Source organism: Callithrix jacchus, chromosome X (assembly GCF_049354715.1).
Source record: "Callithrix jacchus isolate 240 chromosome X, calJac240_pri, whole genome shotgun sequence".
NCBI lineage: Eukaryota > Metazoa > Chordata > Mammalia > Primates > Cebidae > Callithrix > Callithrix jacchus.
Window position 1 is genome coordinate 22,609,247 of NC_133524.1, and position 13,645 is coordinate 22,622,891.

Consider the following 13,645-nt stretch of genomic DNA (forward strand, 5'->3'; position numbering starts at 1 on the left):
GTATCAATGTGCTTTGTTTGAGGAGGATACTGTCTACAGGCTCCTTCAAAATTAATAGAAAAGTGAGTGAATTATTTAGCACAGGGTTTTTGTATTTTCTAACTTCCTTTTAAAAACTGAAAATTTTATTTACCAGCTCCATTGAAGAAATAATAAAAGAGCAAAAATTAGAAGAAAAGTTGCTCATAAATCCACCCCAGGAAATAACTGCTAATAAAGCGATTGTGGATATTTCTTTCCAAGTTTTGTTGCATGTGTGGGCCCATGTGTGTAACTTCATATATACACCTATATTTTTAAAAAATTAGCTGATATTATGCATGCTACTCTGTAACTTGTTTTCAGAAACTATGCATTCCTTATAGACATAGATTATGTGAGTAGTAAATAATTTGTTTTCTTTCTTTTTTGAGACAGAATTTCGCTGCTCTTGTCACCCAGGTTGGAGTGCAATGGGACTATCTCCACTCACTGCAACCTCCACCTCCTGGGTTCAAGCAATTCTCCTGCCTCAGCCTCCTGAGTACCTGGGATTATAGGCACCTGCCACCATGCCTGGCTAATTTTTGTATTTTTAGTAAAGATGGGGTTTCACCATGTTGATCAGGCTAGTCTCAAACTCCTGACCTCAAGTGATCCGCCCACCTCAGTCTCCCAAACTGGGATTACAGGCGTGAGCCACCATGCCTGACCAACTTTTCTTAATATAAGTAACACTGTTATAAACATCCTTGTGTACACATCTTTGTGTCTTTGTCTAAATGTATCCTTAGGGATATATTCCCAGAAATGGAATTATTGGGTTGAAAAAGTACTCTAAATTTCATTCTTAATGCATATAGCCAAATTGCCTTTTAGAAAGTTTATTTTAGCTGGGCACGATGACTCATGCCTGTAATCCTAGCACTTTGGGAGGCTGAGGCAGGTGGATCACCTGAGGTCAGGAGTTCAAGACCAGCCATGGCTAATATAGTGAAACCCTGCCTCTACTAAAAATACAAAAATTAACCGGGCATGGTGGTGCCTGTAATTCCCAGCTACTCAACAGGCAAAGCAGGATAATCACTTGAACTGGGAGACAGAGATTGCAGTGAGCTGAGATCGAGCCATTGCATTCCAGCCTGGGCAACAAGAGCGAAACTCTGTCTCAAAAAAAAAAAAAAAAAAGTTTGTTTCTAGGTCTTTATATTTTTTTTTGATGTTTTAAAGGATAACTTTTTCCCATCGACTGCTTTCTGTGGTATAAAGTATGGTCAGTAAACCATGGCCAGTAGGTGAAACCCAGTCCACTGCCTGAAGTTTTATTGGCACACAGCCACATCCTTTGACTTATGCATTATCAATGACTGCTTTTGCACTCCAGTGGCACAGTCAAATAGTTGCCATGGAAACTGGATGGCCCCAAAGGCTAAAATATTTACTCTTTGACTTTTATAGGCAGTTTGCTAATCCCTAATGCCTAGTATAATATACTAAGCTTTGAATGTGTATTGGATTCGATTAGAACTGTCTTATTAGTTATTCTTTGGCTTTCCTAGATAGTTAATAATAAAGTTAAGAAATACCAGAAGAGGCTGAGCGTGGTGGCTCACACCTGTAACCCCAGCACTTTGGGAAGACGAGTCAGGTGGATCACCTTGAAGTTAGGAGTTCGAGACAAGCTTGACCAACATGGTAAAGCCCCGTCTCTACTAAAAATAAAAAAAATTAGGGGTGGTGGTTCATGCCTGTAATCCCAGCTACTCAGGAGGCTGAGACAGGAGAATTGCTTGAACCTAGGAGGTGGAGGTTTCAGTGAACCAGGAACGTGCCACTGCACTTCAGTCTGGGCAAAAGAGTGAGACTTCATCATTAAAAAAAAAAAAAGAAAGAAAGAAATACCAGAACAGTGTTGAATAATAGCAGTCACAATGGGTGTAATTTTATTATTTCTTGCTTCGGTGGTAATGCCTCGAGTATTTCCCTTGAAAACATATAGTTTTTTTTTTTTTGGACAGCCATACTTTATTGTGTTCTGTTGTTCCTAGTTTGCAAAAGGTACTGCCCAAGAAAAAAAATGCCTCTTTGCCATTTATCAAGAGACTCAGATGGAGTATCTCTTTTAACTTACCTTGATTTACCCATGCTGAACTAAACTTATAATTTTGAAATAAATCCTACCTATGAATGGTTTGTTTTTTTAAGACTTTACCAGAATTGAAGAAGCTAGCATTTTGTTTCACGCATTTGTATCTATATTTATAATTCATATTGGTCTGTGATTTTTTTTTGTGTGCTAGGTTTGTCAAATTCTGTTACTGAGATTGTGCTGGTCTTGTCAAACGAAGTGGGAGGCTTCCTATGTATTTCTGTGCTCTGGGAAAGACACAATAAATCTTAAGTTACTCTAGGATAAGCACTTTAAAGGTCAAATTCACAAACTGATTGTGGGGTTCTTGCTTCAAGTGTCAAGGAGAGCAAATGGTGAAAGAGGGTCTCTTAAAATTAGCATCCTGTAACAAAAGTAGGTAAACTGTAAAATAGCTGGATGTGGTGGCTCTCACTTGTAATCCCAGCACTTTGGGAGACTGAAGCAGGAGAATAGCAATTCAGGTCAGGAGTTCGAGACTAGCCTGGCCAACATGGCGAAACCCTGTCTACTCAAAATACAAAAATTAGCCAGGCGTGGTGGTAGGCACCTGTAATCCCAGCTACTCGGGAGGCTGAGTCAGGAGAATTGCTTGAATCCAGGAGGTGGAAGTTGCATTGAGCCAAGATTGTGCCAATGCACTGCAGCCTGAGTGACAATGTAAAACTCTATCTCAAAAAAAAAAAAACCCATAAAATATCTATATCTATTAGATTTAAAAATCTTTTTATTTTTAGACAATTCAAACTTAGAGAACTTGAACAAATAGCACAAGGAGCTTCTATGTACCCTTTACCCAGATTTCCTGAATATTATCATTTACTACATTTGTTCTGTTATATATATTTTTTTTCATTGTCTATCTTTAAATGTATACATATTATATCATCCTCCGTGTATACATTTATATACTTTTATACATATGGGTAGATGGTGCATGATAAATTACTTATCTATACATTTATAGATATATTATCAGTATAGATACAGACAATATAGATTTTTTTCTGAACTCTAAGTATGTTACAGACGATTAGATATTCTTAAAGTATATAGAGCTTTTCAAATATCAAATGTGCTGAAAATCTTTCTTTTCCTGAAACACTGAATCTTTATATTCTATCTTTATCTTCCTATATATTCTGTATATATTTATGTGTCTATCAGTTTATCTACTTAGTTATCCAACCATCTATTCATTTATCATTCCATCCAGGTAATACAGGCTCATTGTAGACCAACCAGAAATAAACAAAAGAAGCACACTCATCACACCACCCAGCAATAACAACTTTCTAAATGCAAATATAGATATAAAATTATATATCTCTTCTAAGGGATCATATAATACATTCTATTTAATTAATTCTTTTACTTATTTATGACAGAGTCTTGCTCTGTTGCCAAGGCTGGAGTACAGCAGCACCATCTCAGCTCACTGCAACCTCTGCCTTTTGAATTCAAGTGGTTCTCATGCTTCAGCCTCCCAAGTAGCTGGGATTACAGGTGTGTGCCACCATGCCCAGATAATTTTTATAGTTTTAATAGAGACAGGATTTTGCTGTGTTGGCAACGCTAGTCTCAAACTGCTGGCCTCAGGTGATCCTCCCTCCTTGGCCTCCCCAGGTGCTGGGATTATAGGTGTGAGCCACCGTGCCCAGCTGGATATACTGTAATTTACTTAATCAATGCCTGTGTTACCATTTAGGTTATTTCTTGTGTTTTCCTCATTGTAAGCCAGTCAAGGCACGAGTTTAGAAACTTCAGGAGCTGGATTTGAATCCCGATTCCCTTTCATTTACCCTCTATATCACTTTGGGCCAATTACTGATCTCACCTAGTTCAGTTTTCTTACCTTTAAAATGGAGATGAGAACATGTGTCACAGTGCACAGAGGCATACAGAGCGGTGTAATAGACTTTGGACTCAAAAGTGGGAGGGTGGGAGAAAGATGAGGGACAAAAAAACTACACTACTTGGTGACAGGTGCACTCAAATCTGAAACTTCACCACTATCCAATTAATCTACATAACCAAAAGCTACTTGTACCCTAAAAGCTATTGAAATAAAATATATATCTATACATTTTGAAAAAAGGGAAAAAGAATACCACCCAAATCATAGGGGTTTTGTGAGGATGAAAGGAGATGATTTATATAAATTACCCAGTCCCATTCCTGGCACATAGCAGACCTTCCCTAAATATTTGTCCTTTGTTCCTCTGCTTTTTTTCAAAGATAGTTCTAAGGTTCATGAAGTAATGTCTATCAAATGCTTTAAGTTTTATTCTGGTTTTATCCTTTGTGTAAATATCATGTGCCTTCAGAAATATTGAATACTGTCAAGATATTTTTCCTCACTCTTGATAAAGAGAGAGAACATCCCAAAATAAAACCCAATACTACCAATGAAAAGAATACCATTTTTTTAAGGCTGATAGAAAACACACAGATACGGCTGTCCAATTTGTGAAATAAAATGGACTTGACAGACCTGGCTGATGAAAAATTGCCCTCTATTGAAGTGAGCAACCTGGCTTTGTGAATTTTTTTCTTTAAATAACATATAAGACTCAGATTTCTACTTGGAAAATAAAATTATTTCTTATTCTCTCCAAGAAGTGAGATTTTTAAAAAAGTTGAATATCATCATATGTTTGTTAAGATCCACATTCTGTAAAACCCCCCAAATTTGTCTTCATGTGACCATGAAGAAGACAGCATGCATTGCTTGTGAATGAGCAGATGGAAATTTAGCAAATGAACACTTATGAAACATGAGGCAATGAATGAGATAGAACAGTTATGTCACATAGAAGACAGATGACTCAAGGTACAGCCAGATCATCTCTGTTAGGGAATAGCTATCTTTGCCAATATTTTGTGAAGAAATGCAATATATTATTTTCAAACACAGCTTCAGCAGAACAATAAGATGAAGGAGGGACTCTGCATTAATGAACAGATAGAGATGATTGTGATTCATAGACCATTTATTTGTAAATACCTTCTGGCTGAGATTCAAATAGTTCTCGTAATTAGATACCCCTCCCCCTCTCCCAAATACTCTTTTTTTTCTATAAGTGATCCTAGCCAAATCATCTTTTGCAGACAATGGAAACTTGAACACCTCAGATCCTATGAAGTCATTTAGTAATTAGGAAGTTCAGATTATTGAAGACAGTTAATTATCTTTTTCCTCATGTTGTATACATAGTATAATGATATATCAAACTGAGCTTTGACTTCATAAAGTTATTTTTTATTTTTTAATTATTTTATTTTTTGAGACACAGTGCAGTGGTGCCATCTCAGCTTACTGCAACCTCCACCTCCCGGATTCAAGTGATTCTCCTGCCTCAGCCTCCCTAGTAGCTGGGATTACAGGCACCTGCCATCAAGCCTGGCTAATTTTTGTATTTTTCTTAGAGACAGGGTTTCACCATGTTGGTCAGGCTGGTTTTGAACTCCTGACCTCAGGTGATCTGCTTCCCTCAGCCTCCCAAAGTGCTGGGATTACAGGTGTGAGCCATCGTGCCTGGCCACTTCATAAAGTTCTTTGAAACAAATAACATCAGATGTGTAAACACGGGGATGCAGTGCAGAAGTGCCGAGGACCAACCATCCATTGTGGTGGGCTTTTTATTACTAGTGAAATCTCAGCCTCTGTAATTTTGAGTGAGTCTCCTATGTTATCTGGGTAGACCCCCTCAGAGAAGGTTCCCGTTTTTCTCAGACCATGCTGGCTCTTTTTCATGTGGCCACACAGGAAGCAACCAATTGCCAAGTTACAAATACATCACTACAGTCCTATATGTGCAAAGGGGTGCTGCATGAAGATTTGGGCCTGTATCGAAGACTTTTGGAATGTGAGATGGAATAATTGTACTTGAAAAGTTTGTTGTTGTTCATGGTTTTCCTGCTATCATACACCATTTGAGTATGTGTGGGTGTCCGTGGTGCATGGAGTGTCGGGAGAAGCTAAGAAGTTGTCAGATTAGGGCCAGGATGGTGGATGACGCCTGTAGTCCCGGCACTCTGGGAAGCCGAGGCAGGTGGATCACTTGAGGTCAGGAGTTCAAGACCAGCCTGGCCCAGCTAATTTTTAGTAGAGACGGGATTTCACCATGTTGGCTAGGCTGATCTCAAACTACTGACCTCAGGTGATCCACATACCTTGGCCTCCCAAAGTGCTGGAATTACAAGCATGAGCCACCACATCCGACCAGGTTTTCTTTTTCTAGAGCTGGAGTCTTGCTCTTTCACACAGGCTGGAAAGCATTGGCATGATTTCAGCTCACCGCAACCTCTGCCTCCCAAGTTGAAGCAGTTCTCCTGCCTCAGCCTCCCTCGAAGCTGGGATTATAGGCACATGCCATATGCCTGGCTAATTTTTGTATTTTTAGTAGTGATGGGGTTTCGCCCTGTTGACCAGGCTGATCTCAAACGTCTGACCTCAGGTGATCCCCTTGCCTTGGCCTCCCAAAGTGCTGGGATTATAGGCGTGAGCCCCCGCGCCTGGCCAGGTTTTCTTCTTATGTGTGCTTTTCCACCCTCAGTACGTGTTCTTGTCTTACTTTTTGACTCTCGTCTGCTGTAAGCCTTCTATTTTAAGATCTGATCTCTTCCCTTATTGCTTTAACATAGCTCCTCTGTCATTGGTGTTTTTCAGTAAGTTGAGTATGCTTGATAAGAACCATCTCTGTTCATTACATAAATTCTATGTTGTATGATATTCCACTGGGAGGCAATGCAGTGCTTCAAACAGATTGAAATGCACAGCATTTTGATTGTACCGATTCGTGAAAATAGTCTTATTTACCGAGCATTTACTTTCATTCCTGTTACTAGTTGCTTTTGGTCATAAGCAACAGAAACCCCAACTCAAACTAGCTTAAACAATAAAATATGCTAACTCAGGAAACCAAAATATCTAGTAACTATGTAGACTTCAGGTAAGGGTTGATCCAGCAGCTGAACCATGTCATTAAGGATCACATTATTTTTTTCCTCTCTACTCTGACATCCACTGTGTCATATTTCCTTTGAAGTCTGTTTAGTCATGAGATTGTTGCTAATAACCAGAATTTATAGTTCCTCATTCATATCTAGCAATAGGCATTGTTTTAGATGTAGGAGATACAGAAGTACAAGGATTAATAAGGTGCCCTAGGCTGGGTGCAGTGGCTTATGCCTGTAATGCCAGCACTTTGAGAGGCCGAGGCGGGTAGATCACCTGAGGTCAGTAACTCAAGACCAGCCTCAACAATATGGTGAAACCCCGTCTCTACTAAAAGTACAAAAATTAGCTGGGTGTGATGGCAGAAGCCTGTAATCGCAGCTACTTGGAGGTTTCAGTAAGCTGAGATGACGCCATTGCACTCCAGTCTCGGTGACAGAGTGAGACTCTGTCTCAATAATAATAATAATAATAATAATAATGATGTCCCTTAGACTGTCCTCATGGAAATTACAATCTGCACATCATGAAGTGTTCCTGGAGGTACTATAATCAATATTCTAGAGCTGTACTGCTCAGCATGGTAGCCACTAGCCACCATGACTTTTGAGTACTTGAAAATATGACTAGGTGGAATTGAGGTGTGATGTAAACTACACGCCAAATTTCAAAAACTTCATTTTTAATAATGAAAGCACTCTCATTAATAAATTGATGACTTCATTTATAATCAGCAATTGCTTGTAGAAATAATATTCTCAGTTATAGTAAGGCAAATGAGATATACTATTAAACATAATCTCACCTGTTTCTTTTGACTTATTTAAATTTAGCTACAAGAAAATTAAAAATTACCTATGTGGTTTGGGTAATATTTCTACCAGGCAGCATTGCTCTAGAGCCCTGAACAGGCTGTTAGCAAGGTGAACTATCTGGGATTAACTCAAATGAATTTCAGTGCTAGAGAAAGATCAGAGAACACCTTTATTAAAAGTAGTCCCCTGGCTGGGTGCAGTGGCTCACAGCTGTAATCCTAGCATTTTGAGAGTCCAAGGTTGGCAGATGACTTGAAGCTAGGAGTTTGAGACCAGCCTGGCCAACAGAAAAAAACACACACATAAAAAACCCCTGACAAACTAGCTGGACCTGATGGCACGTGTCTGTAGTCCCAGCTACTCAGGAGCTGAGGTGGGAGAATCACTTGAGTCAGGGAGGCGAAGGTTGCAGGGAGCCGACTCCATCTCGGGGGGAAAAAAAAAAAAAAAAAAGGTGGGCGCAGTGGCTTATGCTTGTTATCTCAACACTTTGGGAGGCCGAGGCAGGTGGATCACGAGGTCAGGAGTTCAAGACCAGCCTGGCCAACATGGTGAAACCCTGTCTCTACTAAAAACTACAAAAATTAGCTGGGCGTGGTGGCAGGTGCCAGTAATCCCAGCTACGCAGGAGGCTGAGGCAGGAGAATGGCTTGAACCTGGGCAGCAGCGGTTGCAGTGAGCAGAGATTGGCCCACTGCACTCCAGCCTGGGCGACAGAGTGAGACTCCATTTTGAAAAGAAAAAAAAAAAAGTCACCTACCTGATCTCCAGTCCCTTTGTAATTGTGTCTTTTGTGGTCCTTAAAACCAATGGAAGTGATCTCATTTGTGTACATGCTTGCTGCTGTTCTCACTTAGGCCCAGTCCCGCTCCTGTAGATGTTAAACTCCATGAGAACCAGCCCCATGTTCATTTTGGGTGTCACTGTGACTGCAGCACCAAGCATAGTGCTTGCCATAGAAGGTGCTCAGTAAATACTTGCTAAAGAAAAAAGAAAAGAATGTGCCCTCTGTGGTTGGCTGAGTGCAGTGGTGGGGGCAGCTGACTGGGTAGGAAGGAGTGGCTTTTTCTTCTCCCTTTTACTCCATCTCCTCCTGTGCCCGGGGTTCTGCCCACAGACCCAGAACAGTCTTGAGATGCAACGGGGGCTTGTCCCTGAAAGGAGGGGAAGCAGAATCATCAGTCATTCTTCATTTGTGTTCTGGGCCTCAGGAAGGCAGGACAGGGACCTGGGCAATGAGACAGGCCTGAGCCCTTCTATGACTCCCTGTTGGTGGGATCTGATGCAAGTTACAGACAAGAAAAATAACTTGCAGGATGTAGTTCAAGTTTGGGTTCTGAAAAAAGAAATGAGGGGGGCTCTGCCACTTATCAGCCAGGTGGCCATGGGCAAACTACTACTTTGAGTCTCAGTTTCTTATCTGGTGATACTGTTGGACAAATCCAGTAAGATGCATAGAAAGTCTTCCATACGAGGTTCAGCAAATGGAATCTGTTACTACTATTAATTTCACAATGATTAAATTAATGTTTTAAAAGTACTTGACACATAGTAGATGCTTAAGAAATATCCAGCCAAATAAAAATAACTTATAAGAAAACCTTGATATCACTATTAAAATACTGGGATCTATTTTTTTTTTTTCCTCAAACTCCCAACATGCCTATAAATAAGCTGATTCTGAAGGTGGCAAGGCTAGAGAAAAAAAAACCAGCACATGAGTACATTTGTACATATTCCCAACTTTTATTGCCAGATCCTGGACAGTTTTGATTATCTAATTGTCAAATAACACGTTCATTGGAGGCCATGTGATTTTTAAATCACTCCTACAGGAAGAGAAAGAAGAGGAAAAGGGAACTGGTAAAAATAAGAACAAGTATCCTCTTATTGCTGCTCTAGAGCCTCTCTGGATGCCACTTAAAAAAAATTTCTACCAATTTCTACCCCCCCCCCTTTATTTTTTGAGACGGAGTGTCACTCTGTCACCCAGGCTGGAGTGCAGTGGTGCAATCTCCGCTCACTGCAACCTCTGCTTCCCGGATTCAAGTGATTCTTCTGCCTCAGCCTTCCGACTAGCTGGGATTACAGGCATCCGCCACCATGCCTGGCTAATTTTTTTATTTTTAGTAGAGATGGGGTTTCAACATGTTGGCCAGGTTGGTATAGAACACCTGACCTAAGGTGATCCACCTGCCTTGGCCTCCTAAAGTGCTGGGAGTACAGGCGTGAGCCAGCATGCCCAGCCCCAATTTCGCTTTCTTCTTTCTCACATCCCTAGGGGATCCTTAACTTGAGTCCACAGTCTTCCCACAAGAGGGCTGTCAATACAATTCATGTACTTGGATGGGGAAAACACCTTTATTTTCATCAAAATCTGACAGAATTTCAGAACTTTCTGTATTCCTGAATGTAGGCAGCGAACCCTGGTACTGTTAGCAGTGCCTGTGACTTTGTTACCAACAGCAGTCATGGTTATTTTTCTACCTTATTGCAGATGTTGCAGGTGTCTTGAAATATTATGTACATGTATCACTACTTCAAAACTATAATAGTTGTCAGACTCAAAGTTAGGTCTTGGCATTTAATGGATTAATCAAAAAATGTTTTATAGATGTATAATAATTTCACACAGTAAAAACAACCTGTTTTGCTGTGTTTTGAAATACGTGTTTTCCTTTGTAAGCCTACGTTTCTTATTTTATGCTCTTATAAACATTATTCTCAGAGTGGTTCATAGGTTTCAACAGACTGCCCAAGAGATGTAGGCAGAAAAAACATTAAGAGCCCCAGTGTATGTAAGGATTGCTGGAGCAAGATTCAAGAAGCATAGTTTTATTTAGCTCCAGCTTGTTGATCCATCTTAATTCAGGTGCTTGGAGTGGAGTTGGCTATTACACGGCCTCATGGGTCCATTCATGCCCAAATCTTTGAGTAGTTCACTGTCTAGACTTCCTGGGTAATGAGCATGTTACTGACAGTTAACATGTGTTTATGAAGATATTAGATGAAACTGGAGTTTGTGCCAGTACCAACCCTTGAACTGATTAATTGAAGGCTTTGTGATTGTCTATGCCATGGAACCTGTATATTTTCAGGCGAAATTACTAAGGCTTGCCATGTGCTTATCATGAAAGCAGGGCATTAAAGGTCAATTCTGGGCATGGTGGTGTACATCTGTAGTCTCAGCTACTCAGGAAGTTAGAGAGGGAGGAGCACTTGAGCCTAGGAATTCAAGGCTGCAGTGAGCTATGATTGCACCACTGCACTCCAGCCTGGGTGACAGAGTGTGACCCTGTCTCAAAAAAAAGAAAAAAGGTTTTCTGTGAAAGACATGAAGCTGAGTGACTGAGGCTGCGAGCGAGGTGAGATGCCAGTGGCCATGGGTCCCTATGGACAGTCCCAGCCAAGCTGCTTCGACCATGTCAAGATGGACTTAGTGATGGGTTGTGCCATGGGCATGGCAGCCGAGGTGCTATTTGGCACCTTTTCCTGTCTCAGGATCGGAATGTAAGGTTGGGAGCTGATGGGCAGCACTGAGAAAACCATGATGCAGAGTGGCCGCACCTTTGGCACATTTATGGCCATCAGGATGGGCATCCTATGCTAATCATGGTTGCCCACTACATCCACCCTTTCCCATCAATCCCAGCCCATGTCCTATTAAAAGAAAGTCTTTGAGGAAGAAAAAAGGTCAATTATACTTAGAAATGATAGCTTTTGTTGTGGTGTAGTTAAGAATATTTGTAAACAGGGCAAATGATTGAATATAGTAATAAGCCAAGTAGAGTGTTTAGGCATGAGTAGATACTACATGGTGTACAAAAGAGCTAGCCTGTTATTCAGCGTTGAGAACGGGAGCTCTTGATTGAACTTAGAAGGGTTGGGAGTAAGGGAGTGGGGGAACTGCAAACCTGGAGGGTGCTGGGAGCAAAGTTCTAAGGGTCAGACCCAATATATATAGCTTGGCTTTGTTGAAAGGAAGGAAGGAACAGGGCCCTTGGTGAGAGATGACAGGAGATGAAAGATGTTGAAATCCATTGGCAAGATCTTTGACTTGCAGCAGGGAATGCTAAGCTTTCTGAGAAGTGGAGCAACAGCCTGCAAAATGCTATGCATGGGAATATTGGCTGAAAAAAATGAATGGGAAAGCAGACAAGGGACATTTTTGTGGCATAAATATTGCCACACATTATGAAAAGTTTCCTGTGAGTTAGCTTGAATGTTGTAGGAGGAAAGAAACATTTCACTTTAGAAGATGGTGGACTAAATTTAGTCGTTTCACTAAATATAAGTTCCTCGGCATGACTAATAACACAGGATATGTGCATCCTGAGAAAGACGTATACACCCACAGTGACACTTTTCCACCTGCCCACACCCAGGTCCTGTTTTGCAAGGTTGGTATGTTTAAGTGTATTTTACTTTGCAGTTGTTCAGAAGGATTGCATATTTTTGAAAAACTGCTTCCTAAAAGAGGATGGCTGTTTGGAAAGGAAAGAAAAATCCTAGCTGGTTTTGGTGGTAACAGTTGGGAGGCATACCCACGTGAGCTTTGGTGGTAACAATTCCTGAAGTTTCTCCAAGGGTCCACGTGTTCCTGCTGTTGGTTTCCAGAAGCCAGAATAATAATGGAGCTGAAAATATAGGATATTTGTGAGAACTTCAGGGGCATCCAGATTTCACAGCAGAAGCAGATGACTCAGATGTCCTGTGCCTTAAAGAGATGGGTGAATCCCTTACCTTTACCATACTCTGAATTGGTCAATGGCAGAATGGAAGCCCTAGAAAAATTTGAAAGTTGGTTGCATGCTAAAATTCATAGGGGAACTGAGTTGAAAATCTTATCCTTTCATTTCCAGACTCTCTGATTAGATGGTTTCAGTGTGCTCTCACCCTCAATTCTGAGAACTTTTCAACTGTGACTGAGGTGTGGAGGGGTCAAACATCTTTACAATGTGACAAAATCCCCATTTCTCCTCTGATTTACTACTAATGGGGAGATACTTCAATTCATTACTGTGAAGTAAGCCTTTAATAGATTAAAAAAATTGTAAGAGTATACCATATAGGGAAGGACCTAACAGGGCTGGACACTTCACTGAGGTGACCTTCTTTGATAATATCATTTGTTATCATTTATTAGACTCTGAACTGAGCTCCCAACACTTAAGATGTAAGATTTATCTGCGTTTTACAGATAAAAAATAACAGTATAACTCTCCCAAGGTCACACAGCTGATATGCAATGGAGACAGGATTAGATTTGGGCCATTTGACCTGCCTGGTAAAAGCCCCGATAACTAGGAGGATGATATTATTCCTATTTTACAGTTATGCACACTATGGCTTAGTCTGTTTTCACACTGCTCTAAAGAAATACCTGAGACTGGGTAATTTATAAAGGAAAGAGGTTTAATTAACTCACAGTTCTGCATGGCTGGGGAGGCCTCAGGAAACTTACAATCATGGTGGAAGGGGAAGCAGGCATGTCTTACATGGCAGCAGGTGAGAGAGAGTATCAAGAGCAGGGAAAATTGCCTTATAAAACCATCAAATCTCACAAGAACTCACTCACTATCACGAGAACAGCATGGGGCAAAATGCCCCCATGATCTAATCACCTCCCATGAGATCCCTCCTTCAACACGTAGGGATTATGGGGATTAGAATTTGAGATGAGATTTGGGTGGAGACACAGAGCCAAACCATAACAAGAGGTTAAGTAATTCATCCATATTC

General features: G+C 40.7%; 1 protein-coding gene and 1 pseudogene across 1 annotated transcript in view; both read left to right on the top strand.

The window, feature by feature from the left end:
• PHEX (phosphate regulating endopeptidase X-linked) overlaps window positions 1-13,645 on the top strand; it is a 230,315-nt gene that overhangs the window by 16,891 nt on the left and 199,779 nt on the right. The gene's annotated exons all lie outside the window — the stretch shown is intronic.
• LOC108589734 (reactive oxygen species modulator 1 pseudogene) lies at window positions 11,274-11,513 on the top strand (annotated as a pseudogene).